The sequence below is a fragment of the Solanum verrucosum genome, unplaced genomic scaffold (assembly GCF_900185275.1).
Source record: "Solanum verrucosum unplaced genomic scaffold, falcon-dt-bn FXZP01000052.1, whole genome shotgun sequence".
In the NCBI taxonomy this organism is placed as follows: Eukaryota; Viridiplantae; Streptophyta; class Magnoliopsida; order Solanales; family Solanaceae; genus Solanum; species Solanum verrucosum.
The window spans coordinates 437,909-464,315 of NW_026020193.1; the positions used below are offsets into that span (position 1 = coordinate 437,909).

The 26,407-nt window shown below is 39.3% G+C and overlaps 1 pseudogene; it reads right to left on the reverse strand.

Moving 5' to 3' along the window:
- Positions 1-13,066: 13,066 nt before the first annotated feature.
- LOC125829444 (uncharacterized) lies at positions 13,067-25,851 on the reverse strand (annotated as a pseudogene).
- Positions 25,852-26,407: the final 556 nt, after the last annotated feature.

The following is a 26,407-nucleotide window of genomic DNA, read 5'->3' on the forward strand; positions in this document are numbered from 1 at the left end:
TTGAGAGAATGAAAAGGTTTGGGTAGAATAAGGAATAGAAGGGTAGTTATACGACTTAAAATTAGGGTGAAAATGACATAGTATAGGTATTAAATGCATAGGAAAGGACCCAAATGCCTTTAATAATTATCTGTTGAAGGATACCTACGAATTCGACCTATGGTCCGTAAGAATTCCTACGGTCCATCCTGGTCAACCGTAGGATCATCTACAAACAGACAAAAATCTTGAACAATTTGAACAAGAGCCATCTCCGAGTCGTTGACTCTCATGCGGTTCGTAGACCTCTTCCCGTAGACCATTCTTCCAAAAAATTTCACCAAATCTTAGACCTCTCTGACGGATCCATTCCTACGAGTCGTAGACTTTTCTATGGACTGTCCTGATGGTAAGTAGGAAATTTCAGAGACCTAAAATTTGCTATCCCTTCAAGGCCCTTCCTATGACTCCCTTCTACAGTTCGTAGGTGGGCTCGTAGAAACAGGTCCAGTGCTAAGTTTCCGTAATTTTTTCTTTCCACTTGACTTTCCAATTTTTGGTGTGTTACAATCACTCACAATAGTAAAGTTCATCTATCAAAAGTATCAAGTTTATCATGCACAAATGTAAATAGGGACTCAAGGGGAACACTCTTAATCCATGAACTCGCCGACAATAACCTCAACATCAGTAATACTCGCCGACAATGACCTCAACATCACAATACACACTAGCAAAGAACTCTGCATCAATAACACTCTCCACAATGACCACAACATCAATAACACTCACCTGCAATGACCTAGGCATGAATAACACTCACCGAAAAAGGCCTCGACATAAATAATACTTGCCGACAATGACTTCAACATCAATAACATTTGCCGGCAATGACTTCGGCATCAATAACACTCACTGGCAATGACCTCAGCGCCAATCACAATGCCTCTTTCACAGTATTCCATAACCAATGCAAATAGGCATATTCACAAAGTAATGAAGAGATGACAATCAAAAGCAATTCACATCCATAACAATACTGTCAAAGTATCACATCAATCAACGAATCAATATTAACATTCAAGGTAATTCATAATGCATAATACACTATTATCAATACGTTGCCTTTTTCATTAACCCTTTATTTCTCATTAAGGTTAACAATTTGAGAAATTAACCCATCACCTCATTCCCATTACTCCCCAACACATACAAGAAAGAGAGTTCAAGATTCTATAAGCTTTAAAAAGGTCTAGAAATTCACTTACCTTAATTCAATCAAAAGTCAATCCAAGACTTGAGTTTTTCCCTTCGAAACAATCCCTAAATCAACACAATCTAGTCAAACAAGTATTCACAATAAAATTTTGGAACTAACAACACCCATATCAATCAATTTGAATAAATGGGTTCAATCAACTCAAAAACCTGATTCCAAAAATGAAGGGTAAATATGGAAATTTATACATGATAATGTTACCCATAAGATTTGGAATCCATTGGTGAAAACCATTTACAAAATGGAATTGTATTCAACTTATAATCATTATTTTTCTTAAAAACTCAAGTTCATAATAACCTTTCACTTTCCAATCAAAATCCCAATTTTTGATGTTAAAATCCACAAATAATCATAGGGTACTGAGGATTTAGGGTTACAAACACTTACCCAAAAGATTTAGCATGATAAATATCATTAAGATCGCCTCGAAGGGTTTTCCATAACTCAAAATTAGAGAAAATGGGGTAGAACCCTATAATTATAGACATAAACCCTCCCAGGTATCACAAAAGAAAACAATGGTTTTCTTACATGAACATCGCTAATGCGATCTAAGCCTCTCGAAAGCAAACCTTGGATAAGTGGGACCTTTCGCTTTTCTGAGCCGGCCTTCGCTAACGCAAAGGTCGCGTAAGCGAACAAACTTTCACAAATGTTAGGGTATGACCACTTGACCCTTTGCGAATATGAAACAGTCTTCGCTAATGGAACCTTTGCAAAAGCGAAGACCCTTTACGAACGTGAGGTCTGCAGATACCAAAACATTAGCCAACATAAAATTCTCTGAACGGACCTTTAGGATTTGGTCAGAACCTCGTATACACAAACCAAATATGATACTTGATTATATTTGATGTTGCAAATACAATGTAATCATGAAAATATGAATCTGAGGTCTCATTGGCCCAAAACTCACGAAAGTTATAAGAAGAAAACATAACACCTAGAAAGGCCAAATCAAGCTCGTGACCTCTAAAAATCAACCAAGACTTCTTCTAAGCCTAAATTCATCCCTCAAATCCAACAAAAGTGTTGGAAATCCTATTTGAGTATCCTAATCCCAAGTGTTGACCAAAGTCAACCCAAATGCTAAAATTTCAACAAGTTCAAACTTAGGACCTCAAATCCACAAAAAGACTCTGAATCAAAAACCGACAACTCCTCTAGACAAATTTCCATATTCCAGGGTTGATGAAACTGTCGAAATTCCATTCTGAGACTCAAAACTCCAAAAGACACCACAAACCACTTTTTATCAACTTAGCCTTTCAAATTCAAAATACATTCATAATTCACTACTTTTAACTCAAAGCACAAAAAAAATTTCAAAATCCAATCATAAATGACTCGGGGTCAATACCGTGATGGGTAAAATGGTAATTTTACAAAAATCCCAAAAATGACCAACTAGGTCATTATATTATCCACTCTAAAAAATAAAGTAAAAGAAAGTACTTGAAGTGTGAAACACTTAGGATATCTGGCACACATGTCAGACTGTGTCCCCCAAGTCATTTTACCAACTGAACGGTGCTTCTACTGTACTTTACTGACGTAATCTCCTTGGTCCTACCTACCTATCCATAATGGTTGTATGCTCCTCTTCAAAGGACAAGTTTGGACCCAACACTACCGAATCAAGCAAAAGCACATGAGACTCATCTGTTACGTACTTATAAATCATAGAGACATGAAGCACAAGATGTATAGTTGACAAGCTAGGTGGAAAGTCTAACTTATAGGCCACTTCTCCCAGTCGACTTAAAATCTCAAAAAAGCTAATGAATCTAGGGCGAAGCTTTCCCTTCTTCTTGAACCTCATCACACCCTTCATAGGTGACACTAAGAGCCAAACATGACTACCCTCCATAAACACTAGTTGCCCTGCCTACCTCCACCAGACTCAGGACCTCTAGTGAACTGCATCGGGGCCCTACGACAATCTCTAACAAAGTAGCCTATATTGCCACACTTGTAGTAACTTCCACCAAGAGAAACTTAGTGCGAAGAGACAACTGGAGTGAAATGAGCCCCAACACTTGAAGGCTCAAAATGCTTACTATGAGGAGTATGATATGAACTCTACTTGCCATAAGCACCATGGCCTGTCTCACAACCTCTTGGATCTTGAGATGCTACCGTTATAAGCATGATAGACCGAGATGGATGATGACCCTCACTGAACTGATACCAACCTCGAAGTGGAATATTGTCATCATTATACTGATGGTGAAGACTCTTGCCACTATCTCCATAAATCTCAAGGCACACCTGCTCCACAGCCTTCACATGACCAACAACCTAGGGAAAGGTTGACCTCGCTACTATCAAATGATCCGACGCCAACTAAAGTGGCAATGACAACTCACGAACGAACTCCTAGCTCAATTATTGATCCATACGGAATAATATGAGGGTAAGCCTAGCCCACTCAAGAAATCTTAAAACATACTTAGATATCGATGATGAACCATGATGGGGACCAATCAACCTAACTATGTCCTTCGAAGCACCCACTGCACCAAAAACCACACCTACCAGTGGTGTACCCTCGAAGAGACTCAGGACTCCTAATATTGAATCTCGAGGAACTGAGGAAGTCAATGACCCTTTTAAATCTTAGGCTGCTCCCAAGCTCTCTAAATGTTGAAGAACGTCTTTGACCTTAGGGTCTATGCCCGATTGAGGCTCTCTAGCCCTACCAAATGCTGAAACTCTAGTAGGATGTGTTAATGCTCCATCCACGTCTAATGAACACCTCGTGGTATCTATCTAAGATAGCGTGGATTTCAAATAAGTAGTTTTAGAGGTTATTCAAAGTGAACTCACATAATAAGGGGACAAAAAAGAATTTAATAAGAATTCCCTATAGCCTCCGAAAGATAGGATACATATGTCTCTGCACCGGTCAACAATACTCTACTAGGAACTTTCTATTATACCAATGATGTTGATCAACTTAGACCTCTAATACCAACTTGTAATAACCCAACTTCTCAGGTGATAATGGCACCTACTATACCCCACCTAGCTATCACGTGGAAGATAAATAATAAAAACAATAAGCTAAAAAACAGTGAGAAGATAAAATTATCAACTAAAATAGTACAAGAAATAATCTCGAAGATCAATCAGTATTCGAGCATCAAATCAAAATAGGAGTACAAGGATTTTAAAAATACAATACAAGTACATGTTGTCTCTGAATACAAATATAGACTACCTAGCCAAAGTATATGAAAATTAGTAACTCCAAATGCCACGAGCTCACCCTAGTCTTCAAATCCCAAAAGCTACCTGCACGAACTCCAAGTCAATGGTGAGAACTCATACTATGATCTACAGGGTGCAGAGGGGTAGTTGAGTACCAACAAGAAATACTCACTAGACATCAGCTGACTGAGCTCCAAATATAAAGCAAGTGTTAACAATATGTTATAAGGAAATCATAGCACAAGTAACTAAACATGAGATATAATATGAAAGACAAGGAATGAGGAGCAGAAATAAGATATAAAGGATAAGATATCGAGTCAAGAACGTACCTAGAATCGCAAGTCAATTACCTACTCAAAAGCAAGCTATGATAAAAGGGTTAACTACCCAATGTCATAAGAAAGAACATGCACTTATCTAGTCAACAACCTAACCATTAGAAGATTAATATAATAGGAATACATAATATAGTTAAAAAATAACCTAATCAAATCTCCATAAGCTCGAAAGTTACAAATAGCAAACATAAGCCAACTAGCCCCCCAATAAAACCGGAGGGCGAAATAAACAATCCATTGAACTTATGATAGGCCATGCATATGAATGTAGGAAAATGTAGTAGAACAATTACTAACCATCAGTAACCAAGTGTATATACCTACTCCCTGCCCCGATAAGGTGGGGTAGGACCCATGCATCTACCTCATCCGGCACAATGAACGACATGGCCAAAGGAACACATAATGGATTCGAAAAGCACATATAGATTGCTTGGGCACGATTCTAGTCTTAAAACAAGTCATCTCTACCATGGTACAAGAGACATGAGTAGCCAAACCAATATAGGTATGGGCGTCAATGCTTCTACTAGTCAAGTAAAAGATGAGCACATCTAGATGCCTCTAAGTTTCAATTTGAAAAGGAGCATGGTCTTGATGTGTCATAGATCTCAAAAATCAGTTTAACAAGTTGTCCAGTTGGTCGAGGTAGGCTACAATCTACTTTATTTATTGGGATTTATTAGATAATATTTAGTATGAATTGCATGTGATTTAAGACTGTATTTATCAGATTTTAGACCTCCTTTGATTATTCTATATTTTCTGGATTCCCATAGGAGCATTGGTCTTACTGTGGATGATCAGATCCTTAGTTTTGACTTTTAGACTTACTTGTAGTATGACATAGTATGAGTATCCTTGTTAGGATTGATACTTGTGGCTTTAGGCTATAATTGAGCCTTAGATGCCTTAGAATGTGTTTTATCGCCTTTGTAGTTGCGAGTTTCACCCTATAGGACTTGTATTGGGTTACCTATCTTATGTTAGTGGTTGAGGCCTTAGTGTTTAGTCGTAGCCATAGGTCTGCATTAGTTATGCTCGGTTGTGGGCTGGAGCGGTATGAAAATGGTAAGGTGTTGTTCCTTAAGTTATTTCTCTCTTGCTGATTTGGAAGCTCTTTTTGACTCTTCCGCTAGTTCATTAGCGGTAGTCTTGTGTTGATTATTTGAGATATCATTATATTGTTGGGCTCCAGGTCTTTCTCAAGGAACAATTGGATTCTAGGTTAGTTCTCTCCGCATTAGTGGCGTGGTAGGGTTGATATTGTATTTATGGTTTTTTGTGCCTTGTTTGGATGCTGGTGATGAAATGCATAGCATTGGTTGCTTATTTTCATGTGTGTTGTGGTACGAGGAGGCAATTTAAAGGAGAAAATTCGAGATAAAATCATTTGGGTAAGTAATTATAACCTTAAATCTTCATTTTCCATTAATTCTTTATGAATTTAAACCATCAAATTAGGGTTTTTGAATTGCAAGGTTTGGGGTTTTTTTTTCCAGTAACTCAAGGTTTTTATTAAAATGGTGATTATGAATTGATTTCAAATCTGTTTTTGATTTGGTTTTCACCATTGATTTCCAAATTATTTGGAAAACACATTTTCATATTAATTTCCAGATTTACCCTTCTTTATAGAACTGGGTTTTTTTGGTCGATTTGACCCTATTTTCAAAAATATTTAATATGGGTGTTGTTAGTTTTGAAGTTTTATTGTGATTAGTTATTTAATCAGATTTAATTGATTTAGAGACTCGAAGAAGGGGGAAATCTCAAGTCCTAGAGTGATTGTTTGATTGATTAAGGCAAATGAATTTCTTGACCATTCTTTAGTTAATAGAATGTTCTATTTCCTTATTGTATGTTTTGGGGAGAAATGGGATATGGTGATGGATTTGATTTAATAATGTTGAACGCCTCTAATAAGGAACTCAGGGTAATGAAAAGGTAATTTGATGGTTTATTGATGTGTGATTTGTTGAGAATGATTTGGTTGACTGTAGCGACACCTTTTAATGACATAACTGTATTGTGTGTTTGTGAGTTGTGTATTGTTATGGAAATTGTCAATTCTCATGATTTTTGTAAACATAGATACTTGCATTGGTTCTGAAACACTATGATGAGATTATTATGATGAGAATGTCGATGTGAATGGTTCCGACGAGTTCTATATTAAGGTGTTGGGCCACACACACTATGTCAAATTCTATATTCAGAGGTTGGGCCATACGCTCCCTAATAGGTTCTATTTAGGGGTCAGGCCACACATTTCATGGCAGATGCATGGAGTGATAATTCCCCTGTTGGTTTCGATCTTAGTCTTACCGAATGTGTATTTTAGAATAGACATGTATCAACTTAAATGACATTTCTTTTCATTTCATTGCATTGCACCGCATTGCTATTTATGAACTTGTGAGTGTTGCTGGAGAATTTGTGATTGTTGAATATTGCATCTGTGTTGAACACCTATACTTATTGAATGTTGTTATTGTTCTATGTGCTATATAAATTGCAAACTGTTAGGTTGGCCTGATTTACGTGTAGGTTGGAGTTTGTAGTGTCTGGATGTTCGGTTTGAGTGTTAAGAGAAACTGAACTCTATAAATCTTTGCTTTGTGTTTAGGAGTTTGTTTGCTGAGTACTGTGTTGCTTGGTACACACCCTTTTGCTTCTACATTTGTGTAGGCTACAAGCCCAGATCTTCGTGGTACTCTCTTCTCTTCTTGTCCAAGGCTTCTTGTGGAGATTTGTGAGGTAGTTCTATGTAATCTCAGCGGACTCTCCTACTCCTATTTAGATCTTGTTCTATTCTAGAGACAATATCATTTGAGACTTATATTTTTCTTTCCAATTTACTGTAATACATTAGAAGCTTGTACACGTGAACATCCAAATTTTGGGAGTATATATAAGTTTATTATGATTTCTGCATTCTTTATGGTGTTAGGCTTTTATTCTTGTTTTACTGTCACATTTTATCGTCATGTTTGGATTTTAGGTTAACTTGTCTTGGTGGGTTAAACCAAGTGTCATCACAACCATTTTTGGGTTATGACGTGTGAATGGTAGGCAGTGAAATAAATTTTGAGGGTTTTCTTTATACCATGATTCTTTCTGAGGGAAAAACATTTTCCTTTTATCTTATTTTGTTTTATTGGATTGGTGTTTCCCTATGATAGTTTGAGAGACGATTTTCTTAAGAAACAATGACAAGTTTTAATTTTATTTTGAGTTCATGTCATACTTATCTCAAACGGGACCACCAAAAATTTTGATAGGCAAAGGATTTTTGAAATGATTTTAAAATTTGAGAAAAAGATAAAAAATGTGAATTCGAAGGCAATATCTTTTCATGACTCTTACATTCTTTATTTGGCTTTGTGATTTACAAGAGAGTGTTAATTATCCTGTCTTAATTGGTCAAACATCATTTGGCTCAATTTCTTTTAGACTAGCTATATGTCTTGTTGGTTTGTGATGCTCTGTGCAGTGAGGTGCTATTTAATTCCTGCATATGCATGTTGTCTAGAACTCATCCAAAAATGTGATTCAAGGCAAAACTTTAGATGTGACTTGATGTGAAAAATGAACCAAGATCCTTTTTGAATAGTCGCTTTGCTTGAACTCTCCTTTAACATTGATCTTAGTCAACTCCGTTTAGAAATGCCACCACTGTCCAGCCACCTACAACCATGAAACCATAAGTAACCACCACACAATTGAGCTCAAAGCTCATTGTCCAGAACACCACTTAAAACCCCGACTCCAATAACAACCGAACAACCCCCAAACCTGCCTGAAAATAGCCACTAAAAACGGCTCCAAGATCTGACAGCGAGCAACCAACAAAGTCCCAATGTTCACTTGTCTCTTTCACGATGGGATACGACTAGATCTGGTAGAAAATCAACAAACTCCGGCGAGAAGCTCTAAGCTTCGATGAACTGGACCACGCAGCCAGTCCCCTTACCCTTCCCTTTTTCATTATATGTTTATTTTGCAGGTTATCGGCGAGCTCGTAACAACTAGATCTCCACCCACGAGCTCCTCCAGGAAGCAACAATAACAACAACAACGACTCCGACCAAAACCCACACTCTCCGGCGGAATCGGTCACAAGAAACAACCAGCTCCAATATATGTATCGTTCTTTCTCTTTTTAAGTTTTATTTAGTCTCTGTTTTAAGATTGCAAAATAATTGATATTTTCCTGGATGAAGTAATTATTTTGTAGATTGTGTTTTGTTTGTTCGCCTTATTTTATCATTATTTATGGGTTTGTTGTTTTGTATAAATTTGTTCAAATTTGTTTTAGTGATTCTTTCTTAGTATATTTCCAGCACCTTGAAATTATATAAAGATTTTATGATTGATTTTTTTTAAGATACTGCCTTGTTTCCTTTCTTCTTCTAATTGTTGTTTATTTTTTTTATTTTTGGTAGTTTGCTTATTTGATTATTTTGTTGTTGCACTGATTTTGTTATTTTCGGTGATGCTAACTTTCCGGATGCATTTGTTTTATTTTACTTGTTAACTAAGGATTTGTTATAATAGTTTAGTTTTCGGTTAATTACTATGGCTAATTGTGTTTTTAGCGTATTTTGTTTAATTTGTTGTTGTTAGTAGGTGTTGTTATAAACTATTTTTATTAATATTATATTTTCTCTGTTAACTTTAAGTATTTCCTGATAGATTTACATTGACTATTATTATTTTATTATTGTTTGTGATATTTCAAATGACATTTGTCTTTTACATTCTCCGTTAGTTCTATTTAAATTGCAAATTAAAAATGGCCAATGAGAAAATCTCTCCGTCGATTTTGGAGGTCTCCCCAATGTTAAAAGATGGAAATTTAGTTTATGTTTATATTTTGTTTGTTAAAATTGGCCGATGAAGAAATTATCGTCGATTTCCAAGGCCTCCCATGTTATTAAGACTGATTTTTATTTTGAAGGCAAAATTTGAGCATATCGAATTACACCTCCCGCTTGAAGGTGAAAGTCCTCGGCAGCGGCGCCAAAATTTGATACGCTCAAATTACACCTCCCTAAAAAAGTATAAGAGATCGTTATTAAGTAAAGAACCCAATTTGGAGGTTGGGGTCGATCCCACGAGGAATATGGTTTAGACTTAAACTCAACTTACAATTATATTCGTTTAGCCAACTTATTTCCGAAACAAGTAAGTAAAGGGGGGGGGGGATTTGTGAAACAAATAATTGATTGTTGTCAAGTGACACGTGAGCAGGATTCAAACTTTGTTGTTTATCAATGAGAGAAAGTAACTAGGGTGTACGTGTTCCCCATAAGCTCATAACGCGGTAATCCTAGTAATAGTAATCCTTTCCTAGTGTATTACATGCAAAGTGATAAGTTAGGTATCTCTAATTCCTTGGTCCGGCAACTAGAGAATTTCACCCCGCACCTTGGTCCGGCTACGTGTATAATTTACTAACCCTTACCTGTACTTCATATTAGATATCACATCAATGTATGACTTAGTTTTCACCCTCGCACCAATTGACATTAGACTATTAGATAGTATCACACTAAATCTATGTTGACAATTCTTTTCTTATTAACTACCTCCTTGGTCTGGCAAGTAAGGCGCGTTCTAATGCATGCACTCATTAAAAAGACTTCTAAACGAAAGAATTATCAATGAATGCAATAACACTATTCAAGAATTACTTAATTACTATTCATACTTTGTTAATCGCTCATGGTTCCTACAACCCTAGTTGTGGATTTAGTTACCCATAATAGCAAGAACACAATTCATATTTTTAGATGAAGAAATCATGAACTTACGTAATGAGAAGAATAAACCCAGAATCTCAACTTGAATTTCAAAGTCAAAATCTTCAAAATGAACTTAGGAAATCAAGAATTGCTAAAATTGCAAGTTAATCTCCAAAGCCAAAAACTAGAACTAAAATAATAATTTCTAACCCCCAAAAACGAGGTTTACATGCCATATATATAGAAAAATAAGTCCCAACTAAAAAGGAAACGAAATAAGGAAATAAAGTTTATGGACACGGTTGCAGTTGACGGCACTGACCTACGGACCGTGGACTGACCTACGGTCCGTAGGTCCCTTCCGTGGTTTGGGACTTACATAATTTTTCTAAACCTTAGAACTCCAACTCTCAGTACCGAATGACGGCTCAACAGCACGGACCGTGACTCAATCCACGGTATGTGGATCCTCCTCCGTAGTCTCATACTTACCTTGGATAAAAATCAGGTACTGGAACACCTTCTCTGAATCAGTTGACGGATCTGCAGGACGGCCTGTAGGTCGAACTACAGTCCGTCGATCATGGTCGTTGTTCCACACTTGGTCAAGAATTCCTTGATTATTTCTTCAAGCCTTTCCCATCAATCTACGCCCTGTACCTACGGACCGTGACTGGACCTACGGTCCGTAGGTGGTTTTTTCTGCAACATTTATTCAGCTGTGTCCTAGCTCCCACGTCCGAACTTCTTTCCTACAAACAAGATAAAAACACATTAATACCACTACAAAATGGCCTTGGAAACACAACTCTTAAGTGAAATGTATTAAAAATATCGTAAACTCACGGTATATCAACACCATCAACTTAAATTCGTTGTTTGTGCTCAAGTGACGCACTAAGACTCTAAACGACACTTGTATAGAAGTAAGCATTCAAGCACAAGCAATCACATGACTCTCTATCCCGACTCTCTTTTTGAGTGCAAATCTTTTCTCTTAGACTCAACAAGCTAACTCATGCGGATCAAAATATGACAAAGATTGACCAATCAATACACAACATACACTGTTTGGCTATCACCAAGGTACCAACTTTTCGACAATGTAACTAGTGCCCTTACTTCAAACGAAATCTCTTTTTCACACAATGAATATGATTTTGAGTAGAAGGATTCATTCAACACTCACGCTCAGAAGTAATTTCAAGTATAGCTAGTGCTTAATACCATAGGCTTGCCCTTTTTTTCACTGCTTAGACTCTCCAAACTAGTTGCTAGGATCACTATAGGACCTTTCTTAGCTTGTAACGTAGGCTCGGGGTCTAGTGTGGTACACTTAGGTACTCTTTAGTGACTTCCTGCCCTCCTTGACATTACATTGGCTATTTACCTCTTTCTTGACCTATTTTTGGCAACTTTTCATCTCAATTTCTTTCCCTTAACTCTTTTCAACCAAGGATACGACTTTTGACTTTTTGACTCTTATTTCTCATTTTCTTCTTTTTCTTTTACTTTATTTTCTTTTATTGCTTTTCACACTTTTCTTTTGCTTCTTTTGCACAAAGTCACATCCTCTTTTATACTTTGTCCTCTTTTCAACAAGAAACTCTTTTCATACCCTTTTTCCATTTGGTTTCCTTTTTCATAGGCACCCTCAACTTATGCATTTTACATTAGTTGAGGTGCACAATGTCCGATGTCGGACCAGGGCCAAGATCAAGGTAACTTTTTGGGCTTAGCCACCCTCAACTTAGGCTTTTGGCCTAAGTCAAGGTGCACATGCCCAAGGAGGGATCGGGGCCAAGACAATGTTTTTAAGGGAAGGTGAGTTAGGTGAATCAAAAGAATTAGTCAATTTTAGGCTCAAACATTTAGATCAATAGGGAATAATGCTACCATTTGGTTAGATCATTTTAGGCTTAAGTGGACTAATTTGAACAATGGTCTATGATCACTTCCTAACTTCTAGCCTAGATTATCCTAGCAGGACCAACGGGGCAAGTTTTAGATTGGCACAAAATTGTCTGAACAATCAACAATTCTCACACACTCTTGGCACATAGTTTCATTATTAGATTACCCAGTTCAAGTTTTAGCTTAAGTCATGAGATCTAGTTGGTTCTTTACCATGTCATAATCTGAGCTAACACATTCAACTCATTCTAGCCTACAAATTTTAGCACATATCATAAATTTTGGACTGGTATCATTTTTCATTCTTAATTATGCCATCATGCTTCATTCTTTCTCGTACTTCTACACATACACTCCTAACACATGTCGGTTCAACATAAATTAAAAACAGTCTCTTGGGGAAAAAGAACACAGGAAAGAAAACTCCAAGAGAGGATTATGAGTTGGGTTACTCAGACTTAACCATATCACTCACAATCCATTTACCCCACCACCAACAAAATAGAGTTCAATTGTCCCCAATGCACAAAAAGTAAAGATTAAAGGATTGGGTAAGCAAACCTGTGGCGCATAACGCCGAAGACTCATCAACAAGTGGGTGGGTCCAGTTTCCCAGAGCTCGCTGGAACAACACTTGGGTCACCTTCAGTAGTGACCACATCATCTATCACAACACCCTCAGTAGTGCTATCAATTACTCATACCGCACCATCAGTGGTGCTCACATCATCTCGCACACTGGCCTCAGTGGTGGGCCTAGAACTCGAGGCTCCAAGAGTACTCTCACGAACCCTCTGCTGGCACAATTCATCATCCACAATGGAGGCTCTCCTAGCCTGCTCATTTTGCTGGCGCTCCCGCTTCTTTACTACGTCATCTTTGAATAAAGCATCAAGCATTGTATCATCAGCTAATGCAGTAGGTGCAGACTCTGGCTCATCTGTGGATGGGGAAATGATGGCCTCAAGGTCGGCCTGGAGACTGTCTAACTCGGTCTGGAAAGAGGACAGATCTGTAGTAGGGTTGGTCGCTCGAGGACTCTCAACTCGAATGCATCCAGGTGCTTATGAATGGCCTGGACCTTCTGGTCCATCATGGTCTCCATCCTCCGCTACATCCTAACCTCGGACTCTGCAATAGACCAATACATCCATAGCTTCACATGATGGAGCATAGTGGCCATCTGAGCCTTTAATTTCTGAACTAGTGCTAAGGGCACAATAGCAGCTCCTGAAGACGATGTTGCTCTAGATGAGCTAGGGGTCCGACTGGCGGGTGTGGGCTAGAGGGGCATGTTCCTCAACCTGCAACTACTCCACATCAGCTACTAAATCTGCTCCTAATGGCGGCACTTCAATATGTGGACCACGTCGTGGGGCAGCTACATTGGCCTCATCATGAATGAGGTCGATGTCAAGGGTTCCGATCACCTGCACCAATTTGTCACAATGCCAGATAGACACCCCAGCATCCCTGCACAACTGAAAGATCATACACTGGAAGGGTAAAGTAGTGGTAGACTTGAACGCCCTCTCATGGATCTCTACCAACAGCATGTGGGCAAAATTGATCTCGAACCAAGCTACCAAAGTCGCAACTATCACCGCTCTATCCCAAGTAAGCGCATTATCGGCCTTAGTGGGTGAGACCCTGTTCCGAACCAAAAGCCAGAAGAACTTGACTACTAATGTGAGAGTGGCCTTCTTGATGCTTAAACCCATAGTGGTGACCCACTCTACTTTTCTCTGCCAGCCAATATAATACAATCTCCCTTTTCTCTGCACTTCGCTAGAACTCCCCGCTCCGCACGATGTCCTATCTATAGTCAAACTCAATCGTATTGAGTACCCAAGTGCGGCTAGGGTCGTAAAGGAAACGACGGATGGTGTTCTCAGATATATCCACAGAAAACCCGTGCACTAGTGTTGCTGTGAGTGGTGCCTGGGCTCTAGACTTGGCATTCTTGTGAATAGAGCCTCGGAGGGTGGCTGCATAGGAAGCATATAACTCCCTTAAAATCTCCTCGCTATAAGTCCCGGGGGACCGAGCCATCCACTCGCATTTGTGTTGCTGAAAGAGCTGGTGGATATTGGGTATGGTGTGGAGGCTCCCTATGAGAACTCTGCGCTTCTCTGTGATAAGCCGGACCATCTTCTCTTTTTCATTTAACATCCTGGCATCCCTGTAGATCTTCCATTAACCCTCAAAACACCATCTATTAGGCTCCTCAACAACCGGAGCAGGGTCTGTGTTTGGTGGTACTGGAACCTCCCCCCAACTAGTAGCCTCATCAGACGAGGCGGCCCGCCCATGTGAACTTGAGCCTGTTGCGGAGCCAGAAGCAGACCTTGAAGCAGAGACGGACTCAGAACTAGAAGCAGACCCAGCCGGTGACCCAATTAGTGTATCCTCTTCATCAAACTAGGAGGCAGTGACTACGTTGGAAACCACTTGCTTGGATTGATTCCAGGTAGTCGTGGGTGTTGTGGGGGATATCATTCCTGTGGGGGGGGACATATGCGGGGTCATTCTCCACATCCGTATCTTCATTGATTAGCTGACGGGTTGGTGCCGTTGATTTGGATATACCCTTGACGGCTAGAGCTTGCTTCGTGGCCATGGTACATGTGGAGGGAGAATTAGTACCTATATAAACTAAAAACACACTCGAATTTTTTTTAGAACAAAGAACGAACCAAACGAGAAACTAAAATATTTTCCAGACAATGGCTTCAGTGGCCACCTACGGTCCGTAGGTTGACCTACATTTTGTGGATCCCCTCTGTAGGTCAGAAGTCCCAAAAGAATTGGGCTCTGATGGGAACCACAGATGTGCAGAACGGTCCGTAGATTGACCTACGGACCGTAGTCCACCTCCGTGGTTCCACACTTAGTGGAATTGCTATGTGCCACAAATTACGGACCTGATCTACGGTCCGTAGACTGACCTACGGTCCGTAGACGGGGTCTTGTGGATCAAATCTATGCCAGGTAGTCAGCATGCCTCATGTTTAAACCAAATTTTGACAATTTCAAACATACATCCTACGTCTAATCATGCATTTCAACACAATTTATGATAGTTTGTCATCCCTAGGGCTCCTTACTCATTTTTCAACATGTATTGCATACAAAATTTAGGAACCATTGGTCGAAATTTTAATTTAGACCAAATTTTCACCAAATTATTTAATTACTAAGACTACACAAACACCATATATCGTCCCACGGGTGATTCTAACATACAATTCATGCGGAACACATACAATATCACACCCAAGGCCATGATCCACTTCCTGACTTTCTAATAACAACAATGAACCGAAATTCAAATTAAAGGGGAAGTCGATTACCTTACAAGCAAAGGAAGTGGGTGATGGTGTGATGACTTTAGGCTTCCAACAACTTCTTACTAGCCTTTTTGCAAAACCCAGACACCGGAACCTCTGGAAAATGGAGAATGAGGGAATTTGGGAGAGAGGAGAGTGAATTGGGACAATGGGGAAATGGAAAGGGAGTGATTTAGGGGATATGGGAGTAATATGAAGGGATTTTAGAAGAGGAGAGATTTTAAAATGGTTGGGGGGAGTTTTTGATAATGGGGGGATGTTTAAAAAATGAGGGGTTTTATTAAGAAGGGTTCCGGGTCGGGTCAGGCAAAAACTAGGGTTTGGACCCACGAGACCCCATCTATAGTCCGTGGGTCGACCTACTGACCGTAGATGGGGACCGTAGGTCACTTTCTTACTCAGAAAAATTAGAGATCTTACCTGGGGTCTACGGATACATTCATGATCCGTGGGTTGACCCACGAACCGTCGATGGTCTCCGTAGACCTCTGCACTAGACATTTTCTATAAATTTCACTTTTCAACCCTGCACATGTAGCAACCGTTAGGCCTTTCTTTTTACATTTTCTGAACACTTTTTAGACACAGCCCCTATGTTATATCTAGCTAATACTAAAACAAAAATAAAGCACATAATTAAAGGAATACAGAAAAGCAAATAAATAAAGAAAACTACTAAACCGAAAAGAAAAACCTATAGTTGGCTAGATTGTACATCTTGGGTTGCCTCCCAAGCAGTGCTTGATTTAACGTCGCGGAACGATGCAAGCCTCTTGATTACTCAGACTTCATCAAGATAGCAGGCATTACCAACTTCTTGCACACTTTTCGCATTTCCCAGGTAGACCTTGATCATTTGCCCGTTTATCTTGAACATTGTTCCCTCATTGTTCTCAAGCTCAACCGCTCCATGTGGGAGCACTCGCGTGACTAATAATGGCCCGATCCATTTGGACTTGAGCTTGCCCGAAAATAAGCACAACCTAGAGTTGAATAGACGCACAAGATCACCCATAACAAATTCTTGATTTTCAATACTTTGATCATGATACTTCTTCATCTTCTCCTTGTACAAGGCTGAACTTTCATAAGCTCTTAGGCAAAACTCATCAAGCACATTCAAGTCACTCATCCTCTGATTTGATGCGGCGCCCCAATCCAAATTTAGCTTCTTTAGTGCCTAGATAGCCTTATGCTCTAGTTCTACCGGCAAATGGCAAGACTTCCCATATACAAGTTGGTAGGGGGACATACCTATGAGAGTTTTGAATATTGCAGTGCGATAGGCCCATAGAGCATCATCAAGCTTCCTTGACCAGTCAATTCTATTAGCATTCACAGTCTTCGCCAAAATCTATTTGATCTCTCTGTTGGATACTTCGACTTGCCCACTAGACTGTGGATGGTAAGGAGTGACTACATTGTAGCGGATGCCATATTTCTCAAGTAACGCCTTGAACAACTTATTACAAAAGTGGAAACCTCCATCGCTGATAATCTCCCTAGGTGTACCAAATCTAGGGAAGATGTTCTTTATCAAGAATGCGGTGACACTTTTACCTTCATTGTTGGGAAGCGCAATTGCTTCCACCTACTTCGACACATAATCAACTGCAACAAGAATATACTTCATCCCATGTGAACTCACAAATGGACACATAAAATTAATGCCCCATACATCAAACAACTATATCACTAATATAGGATTCATATGAAGCTCTTGCCTCTTTGAAATCCCTCCTTCTCTTTGGCAACGATCACAAGACTTGGCGAAATCATGAGCATCTTGGTGGATGGTAGGCCAGTAATACCCACATTGCAAAATTTTATGCGCAGTCCGAATGTCACACCCCGAGCCTACACCCTGGGCGGGACTGGCACTCGAAGACCATTGCTGGCCTCAAGCGAACCCTTGGCCTGGCTTACTAACTCAGCGGAATAATATATGCATATTTATAAAGATTAATAGCACACTACTCAACTTAACTAATGAAATAACTTAGAATGTTTAATAGTCAACATTCAACTTGGCCAAAATGGCAACTCAAGTCTTAACAATAAGAAATGATATTGAAAAAAACTCAAAGGACTAACATCTGACTGTCTATGAAGCCTCTAATAACAACTGAGATGGATGTTGGGACAGGCCCCACAACATCCTAATGAACTAAACTAGAAAGCAATGAAAGGGATCCTCCGGAAAGCAAGGAGGCTCACCTACAGACTCTGGACTGCTCACTGGATCAACGATGCGCCGGAATGCCGATCCTAGTTACCTGTGTCTGCATCATAATACGATGCAGGCCAACTGGCATCAGTACTTTGAATGTACGAGTATGCAAGTTGGAATGCTAAAATAACATAGGCTTGAAAGAATCTGAGAGAAACTGAAGAACTTACCTGGCTCAACTCAACTCAACATGACAGAACTCATTTCAATATAAAGCAGTTCAAAAGCAAGTGCAATATAAAGAAAAGTTGTTTAAAAACATGATATCAACTCTGTGTGTATGCAAGATACAAATAACTCTGAAATGTATTTAAAAATACAATGAACTAATGTATATAAAAATACAATAACTTATGTGGGAGTTTCTCTAACCGACAACCATCACTTAAGAGCTATAGTGATGATACAGCGATCTACCTCACGCTGCCAGCGCATCCTATACCTGGCCAAAGGTATAGGACCTGAACTGCCTAATGGATCCACTAGTCTATTTCGAAAGGGGTTCATCTAAAAAGTATGACCCATTTCTACCCATGATGGCTACATGGTTTTATGGAGACGTGAGTTATCTGAACTCATGCCCGCCCCCAATTCGGTGCTCAATACTACTCCCAAAATATACTAGCTCTTATGTTTTAAAAACATACTTCTTCTGTGATTTGAGATTAGTGCTCAAAACTTAGCTCAAAGGCTATCTTGGAAATCTCAGTTTCCCTACTTGCTTCATTTAAAAAAAGCTAATACTCTTTTCTGAAAACTAGCCCGAAGACTCTTTGGAAATCTCAGTTTCCGCTCTTATTTAAATGTGAAAACATTTTAAATCTCTTTGGGAATACTTAGTCCCCATATTCTTTTGAAGAAATGAACTTCAAATCTTTACTCTTTACTCTTTACTCAACTTGATCTTTAAGTCTTAAAACAAAGTTAAAAGCATTTTGCAAAAGACTTCTTGGAAAGACTCTAAGAACTTCCTAGACTTGGCTCTTGACCTTCCTTGAATTTGAATTTATGGATTCAAGGTTCATGATCTCATGTTTATGGAGTATCTCAATAACAATATAGCAATTCGATAATTAGGAAGAACTTTTAAAAGAAACACGAACTCAAGAACTCAAAATCACCTTATTTCAAGAATACTCAAATCTAGGGAAAAAAAATCCTAGATTCCTCTTTTACTGATTTAAACGTAGATGTAGGGCGTGAGTATGAACTAGTCCAACACTATGATAGCCTTACATACTTGAAAAAAAACAAGGTTCTTGAAGAATCTTGAAGAAGAACTTGACTAGAAGTCTTGAAACCCTAGCTTGAAGGTAAACAATCAAGAAGACCTTTCTTGAGATTCTCAAGTTAGTTTCTTAAAATCTCTATAGCCAAAAATTATGATTTTCATGAGTGAAGATGAAAATCTGATTGTTTTGAGCTTTTTATTAGTCAAGAAATTCATGATGGTTTTCTTGGAGGTAAAAAGACAAAAACGATTGTTTTCAATATTTTCCCGTCGGCAAATTCGTAACAGCACTGTATAGGTTACTAAAATAGTCATAACTTTTTACTCAGATATTGGATTGACGTGAAAATGGTAGGGTTGGAAAGTAGATTCAATTACCTTTAATTGGATAGGTTATGGCTCACGTAACTCTTAATATTCTAAGAGATATGGTCGTTTAAAGTTGACCTAAGCAGAATCTTACTTTAAAACTTAATGAAACTTCAAGAACACTTATCAAGAACTCATCAAGAACCCTAATCTTTAAATTTCAAGAACGAAATTACGCTGAATAAATCATGATTGGCGTGTGGGTGAAAGAACCCAACACTATGGAAGCTTACATACCTTAATGGATTGAATCCTCGGCGAAATTCGCAAGCAATTCCTTACGACGATGAAGAATCTAGCTTTTTTCTCCTTTTCTCTTTTCTTGCGTTCCTCCTCCAAAACCCTAGCTCTATTTGGTAAATGTCTAAACTGATCTAATTCAGTTTAGACCCCTTATTAATTTCCAGAAACGAATTAAAATAAAAGGGTAAGGAAAAGACCAAACTACCCTTTAAAATCCGGATTGGACATTTCCTTAATCCAACTGCCCAATTTCCAAAGTGCATATCTCACTCATACGAACTCGGAATCGTGCAAACTTGGCGGCGTTGGAAAGATAGTTCCAAGAGCTTTCCAACCATATCTATAAATACTCCTAAATCATCCTGAGCTAGGAGTTATGATCATTTGAAAATGACAAAAACTCAACTTTTCTTGCTTACAATTTTCCAGATTTCCCTTGAACTTTCCAAAAACGAAAATTTCCAGATTTAAACTACATTCTAATTATTTCTAGATGCGGGATGTTACACCGAATACCACTATGATGCCCACCAATAGGCGATGAATGGCACGCCTCTAGTATACTCAACATCTCGACCTCGGGCACACAACGACGAAAAATCCCATCATCACAACTTTGATACAAGTAAGGCTCATCCCAAAAGAATTTCTTCGCATCATGCATAAACTTTTTCCTTTGGTGAAAAGACAAATTCGATGGCACCAGATTACTTGCCAAGTAGTTAGCAAAGTCTGCGAACCAAAGAATTAGATCATGAGAAGCAGCCAATACATGTTCATCTGGAAAAGCATCATTAATTTCAGCCCTATCACCAAACTTGAGCATAGCTTCTTCCTCCAATCTGGACAAGTGATCGGCAATTTGATTTTCTGTCCCCTTTCTATCTTTCACCACAAAGTCGAACTCTTGCAGCAACAACACCCATCTAATTAACCTCGGTTTTGTATCTTTCTTAGCCATCAAATACCTCAGTGCAGAATGGTCAGTATGCACAATGATCTTAGTACCAAGCAAGTAGGATCAAAATTTCTCGAATGTGAAAACCACTGCAAGAAGTTCTTGTTCAGTCACTGTATAGTTCTTTTGAGCCACATTTAGAGCTTTGCTAGCATAGTAAATAGGATAAAGAATCTTCTCTCACCTCTGTCCCAATACCACACCAAGCGCCACTCCACTCGCATCACACATCACTTCAAATGGTTTCCCACAATCCGGTGAAATAATGATAGGTGCAGTAACTAACTTCTCCTTCAACTCTCCAAATGCTCTCAAACAAGCATCATCAAAATCAAACTTATACTCCTTTTCAAGCAGTTTGCACAATGTATGTGTAATTTTGGAGAAATGCTTGAAGAACCTCCTATAAAAACCTGCATGCCCAAGAAAGCTTCTAACACCTTTAACAAAGATAGGTGGTAGAAGCTTTTCTATTACCTCAACTTTCGCTCTATCAACCTCATTACCCTTCTCAGAAATTCGATGACCCAGAACTATCCCTTCTTTCACCATAAAGTGACACTTCTCCCAATTGAGCACAAAATTGCACTCTTCACACCTTTTAAGCACCTTGGCCAAATTGTCCAGACAACGATCAAATGAGTCACCTACCACAGAGAAATCATCCATAAATACCTCATTAGTGTCCTCCATCATATAAAAAAATATCGACATCATACAACGCTGGAAGGTAACTGGGGCATTACACAACCCAAATGGCATCCGTTTGAAGGCGAAAGTCCCATAAGGGCAAGTGAATGTGGTCTTCTCTTGGTCTTCTGGAGCTATAGAAATCTGATTGTAGCCCGAATATCCATCAAGAAAGCAATACCAACCCTTAACAGCAAGTCGATCTAGCATTTAATCCATGAACAGCATAGGAAAATGGTCCTTTTCTGTCCAAGTGTTTAATTTCCTGTAGTCCATGCAAACTCTCCATCCAATCACAGGCCGCATCGGAACAAGCTCGTTTCTCTCATTAGGTACCACAGTAATCCCACCTTTCTTAGGCACACACTGAACGTGACACACCTAACTACTATCTACAATTGGATAAATAACTCCAACATCCAACCACTTGATGATTTCCTTCTTAACTACCTCTTGCATAGACGGATTGAGTCTCCTCTGGTGCTCAATACTAGGCTTGTGATTCGGCATAAGTTGAATTTTATGAGAACAAATACCAAGAGGGATCCCAATAATGTCTGCAATAGTCCACCCAATAGACCGCTTGAACCTCTTCAACACAGAAACCAATGCCTCAACTTGTGTCACATTCAAATCTGCCGCAATGATGACCAGTAAAGTACCATCTCTCCCCAAGAATACATACCTCAAATGTGATGGTAGAGCCTTAAGCTCCAATTTTGGAGCCTCCTCAACAGACGATCTTGCAGGTGGAGAGTCGTGATTCTTCATGTCTAACTCCAATCTCTTTGGTTTTGAACGAAATTCGAACTTGTCAAGTGCGGTGACTAATTTATCATAGTCTTCAATACCATCACCCTCAAAATTCATCATTACCGCTGTTAGTGCATCAACACCGAACCTCTCTTTAATAGATACCTCAGAACCACTCTCTATAATATGATTTACCATTGATACCGATTTGAGCTCACTACTCTGATTCATGGTTCTGAAAATGTTGAAAGTTACCTCTTCATTATTCAATCGAAACTTTATCTGCCCATTCTCCATATCAACCAAGGTGCTCCCAGTGGCAAGGAATGGTCTCCCAAGAATGATGGGAACTTCAAAATCAACCTCACAATCAAGTATCACAAAATCCGCCGAAAAGATAAAAGACTCTACTTTCACTAGTACATTATGGAGCACACCAATAGTACTCTTCACAGTTCTATTGGCCATGAGAAATCGCATCGCAGTTGGTTTTGGATCTCCTAAACCCAACTTTTTGTAAATAGACAATGGCATCAGATTAATGCTAGCACCCAGATCACATAGCGCCTTAGCAAAATGCAACAACCCGATGGTACACAGAATAGTGAAAGCTCCAGGATCCTCCTTCTGCACAAGGGACCTTGTAGAAATAGCACTACAATGTTGCAATCTATCAGCATCTTCAAAACTCACAGCCCTTTTCTTCGTCACCTAATCTTTCATAAACTTCGCATACCCAGGCATTTTCTCCAAAGCTTCTATCAACGGAACATTGATGGAAAGTGATGAGTCCACAAATTGGACTCATTTCAGGCTTTATTTTGATAGAAATAGTGTCCTCGAATGCTTATTTTATCTCAATATCTGACGAAAACTCTTAAGTTTCAGGTATTTGAAGTTTTAGTGGAAGCATAGATACTTAGGCTCAAAAAGGAACAAAAAGGCTAAAAAGAACGAAGAAGCTGAAGCCTGAGCATCGCCAAGCACACTTGGCAATTCGCCAAAGGGATACACTCCATACTTTGTTCCAGTACGCGAAGCACTGAAGGAGAAGGATAAAAAATGAGATGAAAGGAGCAGTCGACGCTTCACCGAATAGTTTCGCGAAGCATTACTATACCGCCCAATGGTCCAGAACATGAAGATGCTGAAGGTAAGCATGAAACGGCGATGAAACAGAAGAAGGGGAAGTCACCGAGTCATTCGACGACATCGACTAACCTCGCCGAGTGATCCGCCAGTACTAATTTCTGAAGTCTATAAATACTAAACTCTTTATTAATTTTAGGAGAGTTGAATTATTATTATAATTTCCAGAATAGAATAGTAATTTTTGAGATATTTTTCTCTCAAGTTTGGAGAGGGTTTTGTGGGAAACATAAAGAAAGAAGGATTTCATCTTCCCCAAGTTGGAAGTGGGTCTTCTCCATTCTTCTTCCTTTTCTTAAATCATGGTTTAATTTCTTACACCCATTTGATTTTAGTATCATTTTAGGTGTATTTTGTTATTTCTTGATGTGTGGCTAAAAACCCCCTATTATTGGGGTGTGATTTAGCAAATATGTGTTGAAATTGTTGTTGGGTCTTGCTTGCTGATAGGTTAGATGTATTTTAATGGTGATTTCACCTAGTGGTTATGATTTAATTTAATGGGTTTGTAGTTCCAAATACAAAACCACCCATGTGTTTTCGGCTTGCCCGAGAGGGAGGTCGCGAAACCAAGACCGCTAGACTGATGGCCTAAGGAGTGGGTCAACATGAGGTTCAGCCCAATAGGGTGAGCCCCATTCCCATATCCTAACACTTAGCTCGAAAGAGTGAGTGGGGTAAGGCGTAGGCTGGCCTTCATGCGGCAAATTGGTATCCGAGAGGAACGCATTTGAAACGGGGTAAGTTGCCCGAGAGGGAACTTATTTCAATCTAAAGCTTAGCCTAGTCACTATCATCTTGCAAAATTCATGTCGATAGAATGTACCCAACGATTTATCTCAACTTGTATTGCGGTCACACCCTAAGAACCTTTCCCCATACTTGATTTTCTTGGTATTTTTGCTGTTTTTACTACTGGTGACAAAACCCCCATTTGATATTTGACACTTTTGTGTCACCCTCTTTAATTTATCATGTTTTTGTTCGTAAATCTCTTTAGCTACGACTAGTTAGAGCTAATATTATTTTTATCAATTCTAAAAACCACTCCCTTGGGACATGAACCCAACCTTTAGTTGGGTTATTATATTATCGACGATCGTAGACACTCATACCGTAGGTTAGTGTCGTTGGTCACAATAAGCATTAGAAAGCTGCTTCAGCATACTAATAAATTTGCGGTATTTGCCTTCTTCAGTCTTCTTCACTAACCTTTATGGGAAGAGAGGTGGAGGTCTAGACATGGGGACAACTTTTTTGGTTATCTCCACTTCCTTATCTGTTGCATTCTCGGACTCTCCAGTAACCTCGATCTCATCATCATCTTTAGTAACCTCAACTTCAACCTCAGACGGCATAGGTGGATCAATGGTCTGCTTACCCCCTCAAGTAGTGCCATACAATGCCCCTCATTCTTTAGATTTTGGATGGTGTTGCTAGGAAGTGTGTCGGGCTGTCTTGGATTGACTGTAGTGGACAAATGATTCATCTGCTTCTCAAGCTGCTTGATCGACACTGCATGGGTATCAACTTTTTGATCGATTCCAGACAAGTCGTTTTGCATCTCCTTCACATTCTTATAAGTCGACCCAAATCTCTTCATAATCTTCTGCATCATATCCTCAATACGTGACATACTACCCCCGACTTCCCTATTACCAAATTCCTGATTTTGAGGAGGAACATAAGGCCCACCCCTATCGTTTCTGTCGTCATAGTTGTTTCAGTTGTAGTTGTTGTCGCGATTGTAGTTCCCATCCCAGACATAATGACCCTCTCAGTTGTAGTTGCCATAGTTCCGACCTTGGTTTCCTTGACCTTGGCACCAATTATTCAAATTGGAACCTTGGGCTTGGTCTTGAAAACCCTCATCTGATCATTCCCTGTATAAGTATCCTTTTCATGGTAGCACTCCTCAATCGACGGTAGATTCTTAGTCAAATAATTCACATCATTTATCTTTTCGGTACCTCCGCTCACATGCTTCAACACCAACCCAAGTTCTCTCCTCATCTGAGCCATCTCCTCACGATTGTCGTCGGTAGATTGACTAGGTGCTGATTGAACCACAAAAGTGCTTCTTCCAATGTTTGACTTTCGAGTGCTCCATGCTTTATGTTCAGGGAAATCTTCTCCAGTTCCTCAGCGATATCCTCGAAAGTACACTCACCATATCATCCTCCTGCTATAGTATCAAGCACAGCCTTACCATTGTCATCTTGGCCTCTTTAGAAATACTCCTTCAGTGACTCATCATCAATACAGTGGTTTGGAACACTTCTTATGAAAGAAGTGAACTTGTCCCACGAACTACTCACAGACTCTCCAGGTAGTGCTACGAAGTTGTTGAGTTTATCTTTGTGGTTCAACTTCTTTGACACTGGGAAGTATTTTGCCATGAACACTGTATACAATTGATCCCATGTGTGAATTGAGTTATAAGGAAGCTTAGTAAACCATACAACATCATATCCGGTCAATGATAGAGGGAAGACTCTCAACCCAATGACATCCACGTCTAAATTCGGTCGACCCATGCAACTCTTACAAACACTCCTCAACTTGGCCATGTGCCCATGTGGATCGTCCGATGCCATACCAGAGAACAAACCCCTCGCTGTAAGCATCTGCATCACACTGCTCATCAATAAGAATGTAAGCCCCGCAGGTAGAAGAGGTGGAACAATAGGTCCTTTAGATTCAGTAGCATTGAAGTCGACCCTATATTTATCACGCAACCTCAATTCTGGTGGATTATGTACCCTCAATGCATCTCCAAATAGATTTCCACCTTGATTTTCAGCATTCTCATTATTAACCCTACGAGGCTGCAACTCAACTTCATCACCTATATTTCCTCCGATAGGATTGACTAGGACCCCTTGATTATTCATCATTCGCAAAGTTTTGTTCAATTCTGAATTGTAAGGAGTCAGTGGTTCACCTTGACTCCGT